We start from the raw sequence: 21,456 nt of genomic DNA on the forward strand, positions 1-21,456 counted from the left end.
ATTCCCCTGGGGGTCTTATCTGCAGCATTTCCTTGTCTTCAGTCCTTCAGATACCCATTGTTGTCAATAGTTTTTCTCAGAAAACTCACAAATGAGGGTCCCCTAGTTTTTAATGTTATGTGTTACTGCTTTTTGTTTGTGTTTGTTTAACTTAAGTATTTCTCAATTAAAACTTTATTTTAAACACAAGAAATATATACATTAAATGAGCATTTTTTTATAACTGCAGCCAAACTATTGTGTGTTTCTTCCAGTGCATGGAGGCACTGTATTGACTTGTTCCTGGTTCTGGTCTAAGAGTGCCAGAGCCCACAGTAACGCACACATGCATATACACACAGTACTTCATCTTACCACTTCAATAAATAACTGAATTTCATGTCCATGCATTATTTTTCTACTGATCTTCATTGCCAAGGAAATTTAAGTAAAATCCATTTCAAATAACTCTCATAAAAAATAAATAATAATCTTGTTATTACCAGGGCCTTGTCATGGTATTTTAAGTACAGCATCATGGGCCTGACCCAATATCCATTGAAGCCGGTGCATGACTTTTGCTGATTTTCATTAGACTTTTTGTGGTAGGATAGAGGGGAAGGGGAACTGGGAAGTAAAGCATTGAAATAAAATTAATTGCCTGTTACTTGATACACCTATAACAAATATGAGACCTGTAAGAAAGAGCCCTCTAATATGAAAAACTTTCTGTAAATCTGTGGAAACAGGCCTTTTGAATTAGGTCCAGATCAGATTAACAGCTCATTTTAATCCAAATCTACACAGAGATTCTCACCTACCCCTCTGGATTCTCCTCTTAAAACAACTTTGAAGAACTTCACTGTACTCTATTGTAGTGTGCTCACACAGATAGGATAATATTGAATCTGGCAGGTGTTTTCCTTGCTTTAGTTTGAGCTATATGTTTAAAAGGATAATTCATGGTTGCCAAGATATTGCTCTTGAATTTAGTCACTGTTTCATGTACTGTCTAATTTAACAAATTTATGCCTAGGACAATATTGTGCTCTTAGCTCTCTAGTTCATTTAATTGTCATGCATCATGAATGCAGACTAAACCAATATTTAAAAAAAGAAAAGTAGTTTTAGTGGCCTTTATTTTCAATTGCTCGTGTTTTAACATCTGAAAGGAGTCTGATTCTCTGAGGAGATGTTTAGCATTGACTGGGTGTGCCTACACATGCATTTACGCTGGCTTAAATTTAAAGTGCAATAAGTGGGAATAGACTGGCATCTACATGTGCAGGCTTTAAAGGATATTAATGCTGTGTGTGGACTGACTTGGGACTAAAATGAGTCCCAAGTCAGTCGACACACACAGTATTACTGCACAGTAAGGCATCTACACATGTATTACTGCACAGTAACTAATCAGGCATAAATTTGTTCAAGTTGGCATAAGTCACCATATTTACTGCGCAGAATGGGTGTGCATGTGTAGACATGTGCTTGTACTGCTCAGTAAATTTGGTTACTGCACAGTAAATGTGCACGTGTAGACACTCCCACTGCGACCCAGGCCTGTTGATGCATCTCAAGTTGGGCATTCAGAAGGGAGTGTAGGAAATCAGTACAGGCAGTCCTTGTACTTATGGTGGGTTACGTTCCTGGAAAAGGTGCTGTAAGTTGAAACAATGTAAGTCGAATCTGATTTTCCCATAGAAGCAATGTTATAGTAGTGGGCTTCGTTCCTGACCAAGGGCCCGATGCCCAACTTTTTATAGAAATGACCATAAACACCATATTTAAATCAACTATTTAATCAATTATAACTGATATACACTGTACAGTATAAAGCTTTCTAAAGTGTACTGTATATAAATTGATTGAACAGGGCAATATAGTAACTAATCACATAAAATTTTATTTAATCAGAAGCTCAAGGAACACCATCAGGGTCATGGAATTCAGAAGGGCTTCTTTGGGGACATTTTTGGGGAGACTTAGGGCCACTTGATGGCTTTTTGAGAAACTGATCCAGGGATGTTTGTTTTGCTGCCCTCTTTTTCTCATTGTAAATTTCCCTGTAGTGCCATAAGTGCGAGGATCCAGCACCGTAAGTAATAACATGGGAGTAAATGGAGGAGCGCCATAAGTGCGAATCGCCGTAAGTTGAAACTCCATAAATCAAGGACTGCCTGTAGACACCCATACACTCATACCTATGTATGTAAGTGTGTGTGTGTATGCATACATACCATATATATCTCCAAGGCAGTTACAGTTAATGCTTTGAATACATGGTATTTAGATCCCCTGATTTTGCAGTTATATGTATATGCTCACATTTTTTAAATGTAATTTCCTTTCTAATATTTAGACAGGATACTGATAAGGGCTCTATGCCTATGCATTCTTCAAGACACGAGGAGTTTATTTTTTCAGCTCATTGCTAGTGATACAATGCATTAGTCAATTTTCTTCAGTTTTCTTCAGATTATCTGTTTGAAGGGGACCATTCTAAATGTCCTACTCCTTAAGGCTAGGTTATTCTTCTTTAAACCTGAACTCTTTCAGCTATGGGAAGTGGAAAATATGGGATCCTTCACCGCTGGAGGTTTTTTTGTTATGTTGGCTGCAGGACACTAAGAACCCACTGAAGCATGTGTTTACATTGCATTATGTCCATTCTCTGGGAATCCAACCCTAGGGAACAGGTACAAGAAGAATCCTGGCTGCTTTCCTATAAAGGCCATACCACTCCTTCCACCCAGAAAGTAGAGACGACCTCCCAGAGCATGGTATCTTCTGGGATGTTGTCATAATTATCTTCTTCATTACAAGCAATAGTTAAATTCTGTGTGTTGGGAGATGACAGGGGTGCTGCAGGTCCTCATTTTAGTACCACTAGAACTACCCCTTCCTTCCTGTGATTATGTTCATTAGCAAAGTGGCCACTGCAAGAAGGTGACAATGGTGATGATGATAATTTGTATTACAACAGGAATCTACAAATTCCCAGAGAAGCTCCAATATCTGATGAATTTATGTAAAATCTCCATGGGTCTGCTGCAATGAAGGACACCCTACTCTCATGCCTCCCTTTCTTCTGTATCTGTGGCTGGGATGTGTGCATCCTTTCAGATATTTGTAAAACTGTAAGCTGCTTTTTTGTGCACAGACAGTGTTGATACTGGCACAAGGGCAAGTTGTGAGTCATTTGAGCAAAGGGCGTAACACTGCATGACTTTTTTTTAATATATAAAAAGAACAGAATTAGTGAGACTTTCCAAGGGAATGAATACTCTACTTCAGTTCACTTTGATATGGATCTGAGCCACAATTAAAAAAGAAAACAACATTTTGGGAACTGGCTCATAACTCCAGTACTTTGGGCTTGGCCATCAGTGAAACTGAAATCTAATATGTGAAGCTGGAATAAACTCAAAGCAGGATGTATTGTTTATCTGTCTGTAACCCATTTTCTACTCAGTAATGAAGTGCAATTGCTGATGCTGGCAAAGCCTCTTGCCACAGTTTCCATACAGTTTGAGGGCTATTTTGGCTCCATATATTAGTACAGCAAACTGGCTTTATATGGTGGTTGTACAGAAAATTTCATGCAAACTACAAGGGGACAAAAAATCCTGTTTCAGCAAATTTTGGAGGGTTAATTTAGTTAAACATGATGATACCACCTACTGTGTTTCAACAGCTGTGGTAAAAAGCAGATTCCCAGAGTAGTACAGATCATAACTTAATGCAATAAGTTAATTTCTACTTTTAAAAAATGAGGACACCTGTCTTACACTTGGAGGGGGGGATGCTAATCCACTGAAGTTATAAAGACTTCTGTTGATTTCAGTGGGTGTTTCAATGCAAAGCCAGAAATGATCAGTGCATTCATTCTTTGATAAATAAGTATACTCACAGAAAATTTAACAACAGTACTGAATACTAGCAGTAAAGATTATTTTTGTTGCTCCTTCATGCACATTTGTTGTTTAAACCATAATTCTAATTATAGCCCACTACAACAAAACACTTTTTAAATTGGAAACCTGGAGTAGAAGAGATACTGGAAAACATACTATTTGGGATCATCATGGATTCACCAAGACCAAGTCATGTCTGATCAACCTGATTTCCTTTTAGGATAAAGTGACAGCCTCCGTGGATGAGGGGAGATCAGTGGATGTGATATACCTTGACTTGAGCAAGGCTTTTGACACAGTCTTCCACAACATTCTCATTAACAAACTAAAGAAATACAGACTAGATGAAAGTACTGTAAGATGAATACATAAATGGTTGGATCATCATGCTCAGTGAGTAGTTCTCAATGGCTTGAGGTCTACTTGGGAGGAGGTATTAAGTGGAAGTCTCCAGGGGTCTGTCCTAGGTCCAGAATTGATTCATTATTTGGATGATGGGATTGAGTGCACACTTAGAAAATTTGCAGATGACAAACACCAAGTTGGGTAGAACTGTGGACACTCCAGAGGGTAGGGCTATGATCCAGAATGACCTAAATAAACTGGAGAAATGGTCTATAATCAATTAGATAAGATTCAACAAGGACAGTAGCAAACCCCTGCACTGGAAACAGAATCTGCATGTACAAATACAGGGGTGTAACTGGATAGGTTGCAGTACTGCAAAGAAGGACCTGGGAGTTATGGTGAACCATAAGCTGAATGTGAACCTACAATGTGGAATCTCCATCCTTGGAATCTTTCAGAAGCAGGTTAGACTGACACTTGGCTGGTGTGGTTTAGTTAGGAATAATCCTGCCCTGAACAGGGGGCTGGACTAGATGACCCTGTGAGGTCCCTTCCAGCCTGACTTTCCCATAATTCTAAGAAAATGGTAGAAAATCTTTTATTTCAAAAATGACTTTCCATTATATGAATGCAACTCACAGCATTGATACTCCTTTCCATCCAATGAATCTCAAATGATCAAAATAAAATTATCACAAAACAAAGCAACCAAAAAGTGTAAATAATAAAATCTAAGCAATCTAAATACAAAACCTACTCTAAGCAGAGTTTCTGACCAAAAATGGAAGAAGTCAAGAAGCTACACAAAATCAACAAATTTGCTATCGCTATTAATTTTGTTGAAATAATTTCAGAGATTGCAGAGAGAAGCTGTGATAGAAAACCATAAAGTACATCTGTAGACACTTGGATTGTATGCTCTCAGTGTCACAGTGAGCTCAATCCAAGTCACCCCCACTGAAAAAATAAAGACCTAAATCCCTTCTCCCTGTAAAGTCTTTGAATCCTATTCTTTTAAGGAGAGGAACATTATAATTAAAACTAAGAATACTTTCTTTAGAGCACCTTTCTGCATGAGGTATGTGTGCTGAAAAACCCTTACCCACAGCAAAGGGCTTGGGGTTCTTTGTTTTGTTTTTGATAGGTGTAGTGGTGTAATAACCAGGGCATCTTGCTGCAGATCCAACAGCACATGGACACCTGGTCATTCAGGCTGGGGTGTCAGAGGCTGCTTAATGTGATGCTAGCCTCATCATTCCCTTGTGTGTGGTTACAAAAACTTGTTCCTTTGTCTAGGATACAGTAGGAGGTAAACTTGTTGGAAAGTCTTTACATTGGAAAGTGTCTATGTTATGTTAAAGGGACAAAAAGCAAGAGTGATTAAGGTGGGTGTCTGCTATAGACTACAAAACAGGAAGGGTAAGTGTAAGAAGCTTGGTTTTAAATTCTTATGTGGAATATCCAGCTCACAGGACCTAGCAGTTATGAGGGACTTTTACCTTCCATCAAATTGTAGTTGTACAATACAGTACAGACATCCCACCAAGTTCTATATTGCTAAAGACAACTTTTTGATATAGGTTGTAGAGTATGTTTTAACTGGATTGTTGGTAAGAGTGAAAAATTGCTTATGCCTCTGAAGGTGGAAGCAGCTCAGTTGACAGGGGGCATGTCTACACAAGATGATTTACTGCACGGTAGGGTAAATTACTGCATGGTAAGCATCTGTGTCTGCATGTGAAAACCCATACTGTACAGTAATTTGCTTGAACCAGCAGTTAATTTGCTATCTGCAAATGCAAATAGAAAATTAGCCGCTGAGTGATTACTGCATAGTAAGGCATGTGTAGATGACTGACCAGGTGCAAAATTTTCTCCCAGTCAGCCAGGCAGCAGGGGGCGGGAGATTGCTTCCTACCCTGGGAGCTGCCAGGGTGGGCTCCGCTACCAAAGCCTGGGTGGGGACAATGTTCCCCTTCCCCAGTAATAGGGAGCTCCCAACCCCCACTTGGCAATTGTGGAACTGGGGCAGGGAGCTCCCTGCGCAAGGAGAGTTCTATGTCCAGCCTGGAGCTGGCTGGGACCTGCCTCTGACTGGGGACTGGTGCAAGACTGGAGGGAGTGGAAGCAGACTGCTGCCAAGAGCAGCAAATCTGCTTCCAAATGGGCACACGTGTAGATGCCTGCTCAGGGTAGGTTTACTCCAGAGTAATTTACCAGGGGGTAGGAATCTCCTGCCCCCTGCTGCTACAACCAGCATCATTTGCATATGTAGATGTTCCCAGTGATGGTAAAATGCTAGAGTTTGTGAGCCTAATGAAAGGAAGGAAAATTTAAAAAATGGATTTCAGAAAAGCAGACTTTAACAACTCAAACTGGAAGGCAGGATCCCATTGGAGGCAATTCTAGGAGAAAAAAAGAGTGCATAAGAATTAATTGTTTCTTAAAGAGACAATATTAAGAGCACAGGTGCATGTATCTCAAAACAAAGGGTGGTAAGTGTAGTGAGAGGCCTGCCTAGCTAAACCAAAAGGTGTTAATGATATGAAACAGAAGGAGTCTAACAAAGTAGGAGTTTAGTCATATTACTAGGTAGAAGAATATAGTACAGTATAACCTCATAAATCCAGCATCTTCGGGACCTAGCACCTGCCAGAAATTTGAAAATTCTGGCTTTTTTAAACATAAGGCCAGTGCATAGCCTTAAGTCAATTTTCTTTGCTATTACACTATACACATGACTGAGTATTGTTTGAAACAATAGCTGTCGGCTGATGAACAAAACCAATGGCGGAGAAGTGCCAGGCTTCCAGAGAAATTTCTGGATTATTGGGAAGCTATTTTTTAATGCAATAATGTAGTGTACTGTATTTTTAAAAAGTCCTGGATTTTTGAGAATTCCAGGATTTTGAAAGCTGGATTTATGAGGTTATATTGTATAAGTACATAGGGACAAAATCAGAAAAGCCAAGGCACAGACTGAAATACAGTCAGCATGGGGCAGTAGGTAACTAAGATCATTCTATAAATACATTTGAAGAACAAAGAAGACTGTAAGTTCCTGTGGCATTAATTCATGTGCCTAGCTCTTGGGGACCTCTCAGGTTTTGCCGTTTCATTGGGATCCGGACGGTTTGTTGCTGGAGTATATGCCTCAGAAGGCCTTCAGGGTGATTCTCTTCTGCCACGCCTTTGGAGGAAAAATAATTTATTATCGGGAGTAAGATATTACGTCCCACCTTCCCTGGGGCTGCCGTAACCAGGACAGACCAGGTTCCTGATTCAGGGCTCTGCCTCCCCTACACCCCATCTTACGCCAACCTAAGGTGTTATCTTCTGCTCACCTCTAAGGTGAGCTCCGGTGATGTTTTTTCTTGTCCTTTTTTTTTTTTTGGTTTTAAAGAAAAAAATAGGGTATGGACCTCACTTTGGTCTGAGTTCCCCATCGTAGCAAAGACTTGCTAGTAATCTCAGCTATCACCGGGTTTACCTTATTACAAGTGATGTCCTTGCTCCTCTGTTATGTTTATCTTGGCCCAAACTCATAGCTCTCTGTTCCCTTTGCAGGGTCTCTGGCCATCCACTCCTGTCCAGAGGTGTCTAGAACCCATACCTCTTCTTTAGATAAATATTTTAGCCCTTGTGAACTTTTCCTTTCTTCATGTGCCCCCTCCTGGGGCAGTAACCACTGCAGCTCTCTGGAGCTTCCTCTTCCCCGGGGCTCTCCTGGACCCACCAGAAGCCTCACTTCCAGTCCTCCTGACTCTGCTCCCAGCGGAGCTTTTAACTCTGCCCTAGGGAGCGGGGCAGCAAATCGGCACCAGCACGCTGCCATAAAACGGGTCCATGCTGGGGTGGGAGCCAGCCCCAGCTCTTCCTGGACCTGTTGTGCTTTTTCCTTTTCTTTTCTTCTTTCATTGCTGTGGCATTTTCCCTGCCACGGTTTTGCTCCTGCCGGACTTCCGGTTTGTCTCCATGTCCCCCTGGCTTGGGAGCTCTTCACTTTGTGGTAAGTTTTGCATCAGGGTATTGTCACAAAGACCAAGAAAAGTATAGGTCCTTTGCAAAATGCTGAGTTTATGGGAGGTAGAAACTACAATATATGATACTGTGGAAGACTCTTAAGGGAGTACTACAGCTACCTTCAGTAATGCCCCAAAACATAAATTATTACAATAGGGATAAATCTGACAAAGTAGGCTATTGCTTATAGAAGGTTATGTTCTAAGTTGCTACCTTGGCCTGCCTTCTGCCTAACTTCAGAATGACAAGGCTCCTTATCTCTCTCAATAGGGACACTACCATGTTTCAGATGATTTGTATAGGAAACTAGTACTCCTCTCAGGAAAAGTGGAAGAGTAAGAAGGGAAACCATTTTAAGGGACAGTGAGAATTACAGACTTGAAAAACACAAAGAGCAGAATTTGATTCTTTATTCAAATTAAGTTCTGATAGGAGTTGCAAAGTGGCACTGCTACATATAGTTTTACAAATTTTTTACATTAATGTGCAATCAGCATACCAACTTTGAAGAAACGTTGGTGGTGGTGGAATTTGTGGACACCACAAGAGTTATTTCTGTCACAACCCAAAGTTGTGATTTGTTGTTTGTGTGTGCTTCGGCATCGCTAAATTATTTTTCCCTCTAAATTGCAGCTTCTTTGCACGGTAGAGCTCTCTGCTGCAGAGGACAGCTCTGGTGCAACGAAGTATTTCCCGCCAGATTTGTAGCTTTCTTTGCATGGTGCATTTCTTACTGCATTTGAGAAGTGCTCAGTGCAAAGAGTTCCCGCCATTTGTATTCAGATTTGCGCCACATTATTGGCCGATTCTGAGTAAAGGCACACGTGGCGGCTAGCTATTGGCTTGCTAGCCGTACAAAAGGCTTGGGTGGTTTCCGCCCAAGTCGGAGAGAGAGGAAAACTGGAGAGAGAGAGAGAACTCACCAGGAGAAGGAGACTTTGCTCTGTGTGAAGATCTCTAAGCAATGTGGACCCTTACGGACCCAACGCGCCTCTCTTAAGAAGGCAACAGAGGTCTAAATAGCCTTTGGCCTCTCCCCATCACCGAGCACAATCCTAGACGTATCCCTTTCCTAGAAACCCAAGCCAGATCCGCGGAGCCTTAACAACTCCGTGGTAGAGGGAACCGAACCAAGCCCACGGAGCTTTAATAACTCCGGGGAAGATTAGTACCGTACGAACCCACGAAGATTCAGCCGCTCCGGAGGGAACCGAACCCACGGAGCCTTAACAACTCCGGGGGAACTGAATCCACGGAACCTCGACAACTCCGGGGAAAAGAGCTGACTTGTCGTAATACTCCAACGGGGATTCAAGCGGAGCTGTGTCTGGAAAGCTGTCCAGCCTACACCACTACCATCTTTTGGTGTAAGTAAGCAATCTTTTAATCAACCACTACATGTCCGTAATCAATTCTAGTTCGCCGCGGTCTTCTCCAGCCCTGCGTGCCCGGGCTGCTGGCCACAGCCCGTGTGCGCAAAGACGGGCCCCGGCTCGCCCCCAGTCGGCCTGCACAATTTCTTATTCAGTCTCTTTAACTGAAGTTAATCCTTTGGGTAGAGTTAAGTTCTGGTATGGGACAGTGGGGGTTGACTGGATTTCTGTAATGGGATTGCATACATGCTGTTTGTGGCCACCTCTGTTCAAGAACAAAACTATGCATTGTAAACAAACAAGTTAATTTTAGAAAGTAGCTTGAATTTGTTTCCCCAGTATCTTCTTAGATAGGGAGATGACTTACCTGACTCTCAGCAGAGGAGTAACTGCCTGTTAGTGTGGGGATACAACATTCTTGATTTGTGTCATTTATTTAAATTTATTTTTGCTTCCCAGAATGTTTATAGAAAAAAAGGTTTTGTATTAAGCTGGGGAAGGATATTGTTACTATTTATTATTTAAAGTAGTTAAAATGGAAATAATTCAGATGTGGAACAGTGATTTTTTTTCCAGCGTTACCAAAATTCATGCTATCACCTGCCAGCTTCACACCCAAAACTGCTGCCAGGAAAGTTAGATGGTTCTGATTTTGAAAAAAATGCTTAGCTACATCAGCTGAAAGAAGATTCTAAATCACAAAGCTCCAATGGACAAACATTTAGCCAAATAGTCAAATGCGCACTACAAAGGAGCATAGGGTGGGATTTGAAAAGAACATGGTACTGATAGAACTGTAAGCAAGCTGAAGTCAATGGCACAATTTCCACTGAATTCAATGGGACACAATTGAAAGCTTTTCAAAAGCCTGTTTTTCATGTGAACCAAATTTATTACAGTAGGTATTCTCAAGCACAGCTCAGTACATAAATACACTTCACAGACTATTTGCAAGTAACTAGATCTGTGGTCAGAGGTATGACTGAGCTGATGACATTTTAAAAAATAAATTCTTCATTGAGAAACTGGCAGTATTTGCCTTCATTCTGAAATTATTTTTAATGTGAAATACTGTGGGAAGCCCTAGTATCAAGAGGCAAGAGGGAAAATGTCAGTTGCCTGAGGAAGGTAAGACAGGGGAGAGCTTCCACTGTGCCCAGTCATCCCCTGGCAGGCATCTGGACGACTGGTCAATACTGCAGTGTAAAAAAAAAAAAAGTTAATCAAACAAATTATTTGAGTGAAAAGTTTTTTCAATGTTGTTCTTTTCTGGAGGGTGTTCTTTGTTTCTCAATCAAATATATGAAAGAGAGACACAGAAATGAACTAAAAATGTGTTTGAGGCAAAGGAAAATAAATACATATCAAATGTCTAACATGTCTAAAATTTGTTCAGTAAAACCACAGTTGAAATGTAATAATTTTTACAGGATATTTTGATTAAAAATACATTTTTTTCTATAGAAAAACAGAAGTGGGTGGAAAATGTTGGCCATCTCTAATAAAATAACAGTCTAAAAAAAGTCAAATAGTGCCCATCAGGCTAGTACGGTGGTGGCATGTTTTAAGACTAGTGGTACACAGTGGAGTAATATGTCTAGTGTCACCTTTTTTTTCTGGTAATTCACAAAACAACTACATCCAGAAAATTAGATAGAAAATCTCTTATCTTATCCACATGCTGCTTTTATTGCCTATTCTGAATATATGAGCTCTTTCCTTTAATTTATGATTGCAAATACTAATTAAAGCTTTATGTAGCGTCAATCAACTTGAAATACAATGCAGAAAGCATTGCAAAAACCCAGCAAGCAAAGAATTATCTGGATAAAACACAATATACTGGAATTGATTTAAATAATTGCATTTTTTATATTCAATAAAACTAGAATGCGTGAAAAGTACTTTGAGGATTTAATGGCTGTAGGAAGGTTTCTAAGAGGATTACCTGCTTAATAACAAATCTTTTGCAGAAGAGACAGTTTTAATGTAAACAGCAAATAGAAAAGAATTGGCCTCCTTAAATACCAGTGTAGTCCGGTATTGCAATGGTGGGACTCAGTTCATAACAGAAATCTGGGATCTCGAAGGGGAATGAGGCCTGATGTGTTTAACAAGCATGCTGAGTGCTGTTAAAATTGTGTAATTCCTTGCCCTTTCTCTGTTTCACATTAGTTGCATCATTTCTGGTTTGAGCAGCTATAAATATGTTAATTGAACCTATTGTAGAGCTGTAGGATGCAATTTACTGTGGCCTTGTACCCTCTGTAGTTGTTTGTTGCTGGGTGTTAAATACCACTGTCATGTCACATGACAAGGCTCAAGAATCTGACCTACAGCACATAGCAGTTCAGTAGAAGACAAAAGAGGCCACTTTCAAGCCTACTATAAGATGATTTAAGGCTGGAATTTAGGTATTCGAATCTAAAATTTGATGAGAGCTTGTCACTCTGACCACCTTTGGGGTTCTTCAGAAATCTCAACCTGAATATCTCCTCAATATTTTATGCTACATGTCCTCTGGCCATTCCTCCATCTTCTTACTCCACACCCTGCAACATGCCTTTTAGGAGGCCGCATGGGAAAAGATGTGGTGCTGATTCTCCACTAGTTTTATATCTACACGGTTGCGCAGTTGGCAAAAAGAGTAAATGGTATAAGAGGAGCTTATAATTTTGGTTTCTTGTTCACTAAGTGATTCTGAAAATCTGTCTTTGCCTTTATATGGTGACCCACTGCTGCGCTCTACCTACCAAGTCTCCCAGGCATCAATCTATCGCTATTGAGAAAAATACCACAGTATGCACTTAATACTAAGCACGTACTTAAGTCTTTCCTGAGTAAGGGTAAATTTCTTCATCTGCCCAAGTGCTGCCCTGAATAAGGAGCAAAAGAGTTTCTCAGAGATGTCACAACCAAATTAGGTAGTGCCCATGTCACAAACAAGTAAAACCATTCAAAACAGTTTTTTTCTGCACTAGGTTAACTAAGGGTTAACAATAATGATAGTAACTGCTTTTTTTTGCTGCGCATGTCAAAAAGAAATTTATAACTGCGACACCTAAAATGAAATAGAACTTAGCCTTCTGTGCTGTACATAAATCATTATAACTGGTCAGAGAAAACAGGGAGTAACCCTGTGAGATAACACCCTAGCGAAGACCGCTAGATAATTGGCGATTCTAATTAAATTTATGACGTGGCAAAAAGCAATTGGCTATTATACAAATAAAACCCGTCTTCACTTCCGTGAAGAACGGGAGACCTCCGCGCACACACCTGAAAAAACCTCTGAACGTATGCGTGAGAATAACTGACAAATTGATTGCTTGTCAGTCTCCCCCGTCTCGACCTTATCAGACGTAAATCAACGACCTGCCAGCCCGATTTTTTTCTCCGTTTATCTGCCCGACCAAAGAACTCTTATGCAGACTGACCTATGACCTACGAAGCTTAAGCTATAACTAACCAAGTATCTCTGACCTCCGCTATTCACCACCTTGATGGCGTGAGTAAATAATCTTGCTTTGCAACCGATAAGCGTCTGCCTAATTAATTCCACTCTAAGCGTCACAAGTACCCGCCTGAGGGCCTTCTAAGGCCCCGAACCCTTATCTGCCCGGGTGGGAGTCAGGGAGAGTTGCTGGCCGGCTGCCCTGGGTCCCGACAAGAGATTCTTCCAAAATGAATTTGTCTGTGCTGTCATATTTTCCTGCATGTTCATCTTCAGATGCTTGGTGATGTGGCATTTTTTTAAATGAAGTGGGGAAGGAAAGGTAATAATTACTAGAATTGTTGCCCTACATAGCTGGAAAATGGCACTTGCCAACAGCTGAGTGACTTGTTTACTATGTTATTTTTATTAGTTTCCTAGGCATTAGCCACACTGGTAAGGATAACTTTCAATTCTTAATTGTAAGAAACAGACAGTTTGATCAATGATTCAAATCATATAAATCTGGTATGAGTAATAGAAGACTGCATGTCCTTTTTACAAACAGCTCCCTGAAATCCATTTGAAGGCAGAAATCCAAGACTACTGGGTAAAATAAGTAGGACCCATTTGAATAATTTTTTTTAACAAATCCAATGTAATAGATTCTCTATTTTCTTTTTTCCCCAAAAAAGTGTATTGTATATGGCCTTAAAAATACCCTGGAAATGATGAGTCCTGTCAGAGTCTTGGCATGTCTCAAGCCCAGAGTCTGGGAAACTGACTTGAAATTTTATAGAAGGTCAGTGAATCAGTTTAATGTTGAGGTTACCGTGTTTCAGTTGTTCCTTGTGCCTTTTAGGAAAGTTTATCCTCCACCCCCACTTTAACGTATTTGAGAAACTCCCTGCATTGCCAAGAGACCTGGAAAGAATAGAGCTATTTAAAATGAGAGAAACCAGAACTTAACAGCTATTTCTTTCCTTCTAAAAGGACATCTATAAAAATAATCTGTAATACAATATGGGCTTGTGCAATACACTTCCATATCCCAGAGGCTCTTGGCTTTATCCTGTTTGGGAATTTCTATTTTCAATAAGTCTGTGACACCCTTTTTTAAAAACTTAATTTTCCTCTTTTTTTCTCCCCACTCCAACTTCTATAATTTTTTTTCATCCCTTTGTACCTTCTGGTGGAAGTGTCTGATTAGGATCAGCTTCAAAAAGGGGCTAAAACATGTACTTAATTTTATGCATGGCTTTAAATCCATCCTGACTGAGCAAAGAACTTAAGTTTTGTTCTTAGGGATATCCTGAGTTCTTCAGGATTGACTTCAGGGACACTTAAGCAGCCACAGGGTTCTGTTTCAGGCCCCTGTCCTTTATTAGACAGGCATACTAAAACATAATCACTAGCTTGGGACTCCATGCAGTTCCACAGTCTGCATTGCACTAACAGTGTCCCTGGACTTAAGAACAAGCTTGGCAGAATCATGACCTGTGTTCCTATCCTGCTTTAGATGCACAATGGCACATAGGTTTTTTTCAGTATAACATTAATCCAAAGCACTTCTGCAAAAAGAATACAATCACTAGTACTAGTACACTAGTAGATGACTAGTACGTTGGTATATTATGGAGCCTGAAAAGGCAATTCTGCTTGGAAATGGGACAGTACAAGTGGCAACATTGGGCTCTGTTTATTGCCTCTTAAGATTCCATTTCAAAACTGCTCAGTTTTAAAAGGAAAACACTTTTTCCCTTGCTGCTTGAATCAAAGCATTGTTTCATTCTTTCCTTCTCTCATATCATTCCCAGCCATCAAGGTTCTGCAGGATGACTTAAGATCCTGATTCAACAAGAGCCTTAAGCATGTGACTGATTTTAAGCATGTGACTACTTGTGCTTAAGGTTAAGCATGAATTTCAGTAACTTTCTGAATTGGGATGCAAGCTCCTTAATTACATTATGGGTGCATCTACACGAGATGTTTACTGTGGAGCTGACCTAATTGGCTCCATACAAAAACATCATTGCCTACATGTGCCATGTTACTAGGGTCAAGTAAACTAATTAACTCTGCTGTTGGATAGTACTGCCAGAAATAAGTACTATCCTATAGCAGAATTATTTACTCCACCACAGTCCATGTGTAGATGCTGACAGGGCTGGCTGGGGTATGAGGTTGCTACAGTGTAAGGGCTACCTGCTGGCTAGCCCCACACTGAAGCACCCTCGTGCCCCAGCCAGCCCCTCCACAGCATGTGGAGCCAGATTGGAGCAGCCCTGGATTGACTAGTTGACCCCTGCCAGCCAGGGCTGCTCCGCCCCAGTTCACTGTGCTGCAGTCCCAGGTACACATGTAAACACAGCACCCAGGAGCAGTAAACTCCAACACAAACTGTGCTGGAGTTTATTTAACCACATTAGTTAAACATGTAGATGTGATCTAAGTCTCCTAAAACATAATGCATGTGATGTTCTAATTGAGGTTATGCTATAGCATGAGACCTAATAAAACCTGACAAGACAAAATGTATCAAAGTATATCTCAAGTTGGCAAAAAAATGCCGTCCACTAGGGAAATCATGAAACATCTAGCTTCAGGAGATAGAAGCAATTGTTTTCAAAGCCTGTTACTTGATGCTACTGCTGGGATGCAAACACTATTGTGAAGCGAAATTGCCTTCTCTTAAAATGATAACACTGGGTTAGATTTTGAGTGTGCTATAACATCTTTCTTAAGAATTACAGCATAAGAAAGCCAGGATCTGATCATGCAATCCTAATCAGAATACTTGTAAACAGGGTATATAGTGTTGTTATCAGTGAAAGGAGTCAAGTGATACTTTTCATTGTGCAGGGTAGCTGGAGGTTTGAAATGGATTTAATGTAGGAATTGAAGTGAGTTGTAAAAAGTTGCAGTGTTTTTATCCACAAGTATGGCCCTTCCACATTCAGCTGGGTGTCTTTTCCTCTTTCTTCTGGGACCTCTGAATCTTCGTTGATAGAAGCATGAGGTCATGTCACCTGCACCCCTGCCATATCATGCCATCTCTTTTGGCTTTTCTTGGGAAAATGTCTTAATGGAAGTAGATGCCTCTATCCAGTGCCCTCTCTGACCAAGAAGATAGATGGGCTAAGCTTAAGCAGCTTGTTATCTTCTTCAGCTCTCATTACAGATTGAGGATTCTTGCCTCTTCAGGGCAGTGTGTGTAAAGTGATTCACACACCCATAGTCTTAAATGCAGAAGTATGGTAGTAAAACCAAACAGAGAGAAACCATTCGCATGCCATATTTCATGTGAAGGTCTTGCCAAATGTGACACAAACTCCCATTTGCTTTCTTACCTGGGGGGGGGGGGGGGGGTTGAAATATCTAGCATCAAGACATTGAGAAATTGTTTTCAAAGCCTGTTACTTGATGCTAATGCTAGGATGCAAACACTATTCAGAAGCCAAATTGCCTTTACTTAAAACTGTAATGATAACCCCTTCCTTCTGTAGATATCCATTCTCTTTCTGGCCATTCTTCAGTCAGCGTTGGCCATTCCTTGCTTTACAGAGAAGTCCCTCTATCCATCACCTACCACCTTCTCAAGTCACTGTTGTTTAGAGTTAATCACAGCATATCAAGGTGAAGTTTTACTAATGTTTCCTCAGGGAATGAATACCACCTGGGGCAACAACTGCAGCTTTTGTTTTTCTTACAAAGACTATTATTCCTCTCAATCATTGCCATGAGAAGATCCTCTCACCTTCCTCTAAATCAGCCTTTCACAGGTGCTTTTCTTCTTTACTTCTAGCTCCATCCCTCTCCTCCCCCCAGCCCCTGCAAGCCAAAGAGTTTGTACATTTCTTGGTTTTGGTTGTATTCATTCAATCTCACACTCATACTGAAATATAGATTGATTAATTAACCCCTCAGTACACAGGGGTTCTGCCAAGGTTGTCTTCTGGGTTTCCAAAGCATTAGCACCCACATATTTCTAGTTCCATATTACTTCTATCAGCTTCTAAAGCAATACCAGAAAGAATGAAATTGAGTGTCAAAGCTTCCTGCTGACAGGAGGTACACCTTGAGAGCTGCATACCAGGTACTACTTGCAATGCATAATAACTGCTGAGCTAAACTTAGACAATTCTATATGATCTTCTGTCAATAGATGGCACTCTTTTGATTTATGCATCTATATATACGTTTAATGTTAATTTCCTTTGGACTGAAAATTGTTGCTTTAGTTGGATTTCTGGGCAGGCCTCACCAACTCAGGGTGCACAACAGTGCAGACATAGGACTCCAGCAGAGTAATACAAACTATTATATTAAACTTTTTCCAGCTTCAAATTCCTAACATCATTATTGAAATAGCATTAGCAGATTCTTTTTCCATACAAAACCAAGACATAATTCATCATAACGCACAATGTTCTGAATATTGGCTCAATTTTAGGTAATGACCTTGGTGATATTTCTGATCAATCTACCCTACACAACTTTCCATCCATATTTTATCATAGTAATAAAGTAGCTATTTTTAATGCTTTACAACCCAAGGACATCAAAGTACAAAAATAAACTGGCAACAGAGAAAAAAGAACTGACCTGGAGAACCTTAACACCGATCCTGCAGCTAAGACACAGCTAGAGCAGTCCCCAAACCTTATACGAGATGAGGGACAAAGCTCATCATGATTCCCACTTGAAAGGACATTGTAAGTAGGGCTTGGCATCTCTTAAGCAAACCATTCTTTTACCATTGCAGAGGGAAGTTGCATATTCAGAATGCAAGCCAAATCCTTCAGGAAAAGCGTCAGCTAACTAACAAAAGCACTCGTCTTCCTCTTTTCATTAAGAATTAGTGAAATAAGCTTATTTTGAAACATAATGTTCATGGCCTCTTTAGCCTTGGTTTTCCCTAGGTCAGCTTCAAAATTTAGGCTTACTATAAAATGAGAGCCAGTTCACATGACCTGTATTGTAGTCTGAGCCTGTGGGATTTGTCTACATTAGAATTTTATGGCATCTTTCATCAAGGGAGGGATAATATATGCTAATGCAGTCATCTTCTTTTTGTTTTCTCTTGGATGAGCCAGTTGAACATTTTTTTTTCCCTTGGCAAGGACTAATCTCATAATAGGGCCAATTCTATTGCATACTATAATCTTCTAAAAGGCTCCACATCTTATGACTTCAATAAAAGCTGAAGGCACTTGGTGCTCTCTGGGGGGTCTAAATGAGGATCACAATTAAGTAGGATTGGGTATTTGACCAGTAAAAGTTCAGTCAATTGACCAGTCAAATATCAGTCAAAAACTGTAAAAAAACAAAACAAAAAAAAAATTAATAGGTCCAAATAATACGTAGAAAAAACACAAATTTTCCATTAAGAAACAATAAAAATCTTACTTCTGTCAGTAAAATAATTTGCTATAAATTCTGAGCTGTGGGGGGCCTGGTCCTACCTTCTGCAGTGGTGGCACCCCCTGGGGCCACCCAGGTAGGCAGCTAGTGGTTGGGTACTGCCCCAGCTCAGAGGCAGCACCCAATGGATCCAACTCTTCCCTAAGCCCTCTGGGTCTTCCAGTGCGGCATGCACCATCCCTGCTGCCTTCTCCAACCACCAGCACACCCAGCTGCCCTCCTGCTGCTTCCCCACACTGCCCCCAGGGGCAAGCCAGCCCATTCCCAAATTGGGCCCCTTGCTGCTTCTGCCTTCAACCCACCTCTCCCATGGTTGGGGCTGGGGGCAGGGCAAGCTGTCAAAAGGCTGCAATATTACAAATAGCTACATTGCAAATTAAACTACATGCAGATGCGATTTAGTTTGTAATGCAACTAACTCATCTAAATTGCAAGAAAAACCCCTGTATGTATATACTGTGATGTAATTAAACTGCAAAAATGGGCAATTTTCATCAAATGTACAAGCGACCTGTGTGTGCATTTAATCACAGTAAATTACCCCAGTATAAAATAGTACTGTCCCTGACAGTACTATCTTACTGCAGTGTAAATTAGTTTACTGTGGCCTAATACCACCGCATGTGTAGACTTTGGGCATGCCTACATGTGCATTTAATCTCACCTAAATTCAATGCGCATTAGCTTTACGTATATTAAGTGGGTTTAGGCAGGCATCTAAACATACAAGCATTAAAGTGCATTAACACTGTTTATGGACTGTTTGTTACTCTTGAGTCAGTCCACACACAGTGTTAATGCACTTTAATGTGTTACATGTTCATTAATGCATATTAACTATTTGCACCTGAATTTGATACCTGCATTTGCAGGTATCAAGTTTAGGCATGAATAGCCTAAATTCACCATTTTTAAAGCACATTAAGGATGTGCATATGTAGATGTGTGCCCTTAATGCGTATTAACTTAGGCTAATGCACATTAAAGCATCACATATAGATGCACTCAGTGATATTTTACTATGCAGCTTATTAGTCTACCCCACAGTAAAGCAGCGTAGAAGGCTCCTTCCAGTCCTATGTTCAATGCCATCCCTTCATGTAAATGCTATTCAATTTGAATTCTTGAGTTGGGGGATAGAAAACTGAGGAGAAGCTTGCAAATAGTGATGCTCTAGTAAGTAACAGGACTTCACAAGGTATCTCTATCAAAAGTCACACTTTAGTGGGGAATTCCATGCTCCAGTTCAAGGATGAAGAAAGCCTGGACTTGGAAACAGGAACCTCTGATCGGTAACAAATGAGGGAGGCAGTAGTCTTTTTTTTTTGGTTTGGTTTGGTTTGGTTTGGTTTGGTTTGGTTTGGTTTGGTTTGGTTGGGGAGGGGGGAGGGGGGCTTTGAGGACCAAAGCCAGTGAGAATTATTCCAAATGGTTCTCATGATCAAATGTGCCTTAATTTCAAGGGAAGAGGAAGCCTCATATAATCAAAAGAACACTGGAGTAATAAATATGATGCTTTTCTGAGACTAAACCTGGTGTTCATCAGCACAAGGATTAAACTTTACATGTTTAAAGGAAATTTTATGATAAGAATCATAAAAACTAGAGATGGAAAAGACCTCTAATGGCATCTGGCCTTATCTCCCAATGCAAGATTTTCCCTACAGTATACTTCTAATGATTTTCCATATCAGGTTTATATATCCCAAGCAATGAGGCTGCTACCATTTCAGGGATAACTGTAAACAGTTTACTAGATGTCACTACATTTCTCCCAGATAACTTTACTTTTCTTTTCTTTTCATTATTATTACTCTTCACTAAAATCCAAAAGGCTGTACTACTTCCTTTTAACAGCTCTGTCCCCACCAGCTATTTTCTAGATTCCCTTCAATTTTGTCATGGAGGTAAAGAGGTGCTTAAAATTAAATGAAAGAGTCCATGGGCACAGACTGAAGTGACAATTTTTCCCTGCTCTGGCCACAGAAAGCTATGACCAAACACAAGTGTGTGGCTGCAGACTGCTTCAGAAATGGCAGATCCAGTGAAAAGCTGAACCCTCATTACATGAGGGGTCAGATGAAGACATTTCAAAACGTAGTGCCTTTTATAACTTTTTTTGTCTGCCTGCCTGCCAGCCTCCAAGCTGTTTTCAGAATGGGAGGAGGGAAAGGGAGCAGAGGGAGTTTGGTCTGGAGTTTTTTCAGACCCAGCTAAAGTGTGGGGCAGTTGTATTGGAGCCTTCCCTGCCCTCAAGGTGGGGGAGCTCCAATTCACCCACCCCATCCTCCAGTGCCAGCTGGGGAACCTCTAGAACAGGGTGAGGCAACCCCTGGCATGCATGCCAGTTAGTGGCATGCAGAGACATTTTTCCTTGGCACGCCAGGGTGTGTGTGAGGAAATTGTTTGCAATTTTTTTTTTTTTTTAAGTTGCTACTCTGGGCTCTCTGGAGCAGCCACAGGTCCCTGCACCCTGGCAGGCACTGGGGCCAGAGTCAGGAGAACACAGGCAGCGATGCAATAGGCATTCTGCTGACCCCACCCTCCATCCCCAATCTGTGCCTCCAGCCTGACCTGGTCCCTGGAGGGGACCTCTGGGTGGGTGAGGCTGGGGCCCAGGCAGGTGCTGCGGAGGGCTGCTGTGCCAGAGGTTCCCAGCTGGCTCAGCCCCAAGCGCTGACTGTGGTGGCTGTTCCTGGAGCCCTGTGGCCAGGCCCTTGTACCAGGAGCAGCTCTGCCCTTCTCGTGCTTTGCCTGGTGCACAGGGAGGCCAAGCTATGGCAGTCCCCTGAGCCCAGCATCCTGCCTCAGCCAGGTGGCATCCCCTCGTGTGGAGGGCAGCTGCAGCCCATTCCTGTGGAGCTCCATGAGCCCATCCCCCCACCGTGGCCTGAGTCTGCAGAGCCCTGGGGCAGCCTCTACTTCCCACCCAGACCCCACTCTCCTCCAGGTGCCACCT

The 21,456-nt window shown here is 41.2% G+C and overlaps 1 long non-coding RNA gene across 4 annotated transcripts in view; it reads right to left on the reverse strand.

Moving 5' to 3' along the window:
• The window catches only part of LOC132250372 (uncharacterized), a 56,200-nt gene extending 38,300 nt beyond the window's left edge, over positions 1-17,900 (reverse strand). For 2 of the 4 annotated variants that reach the window (XR_009462066.1, XR_009462065.1), the window contains exon 1: positions 17,679-17,895. This is a non-coding gene — a long non-coding RNA (uncharacterized LOC132250372). Of the gene's footprint in view, positions 1-17,678 lie in introns of all 4 variants that reach the window. The other 2 variants (XR_009462064.1, XR_009462067.1) reach the window with 2 other exon arrangements.
• Positions 17,901-21,456: the final 3,556 nt, after the last annotated feature.

This window comes from Alligator mississippiensis, chromosome 4, assembly GCF_030867095.1.
Source record: "Alligator mississippiensis isolate rAllMis1 chromosome 4, rAllMis1, whole genome shotgun sequence".
Classification (NCBI taxonomy): domain Eukaryota; kingdom Metazoa; phylum Chordata; order Crocodylia; family Alligatoridae; genus Alligator; species Alligator mississippiensis.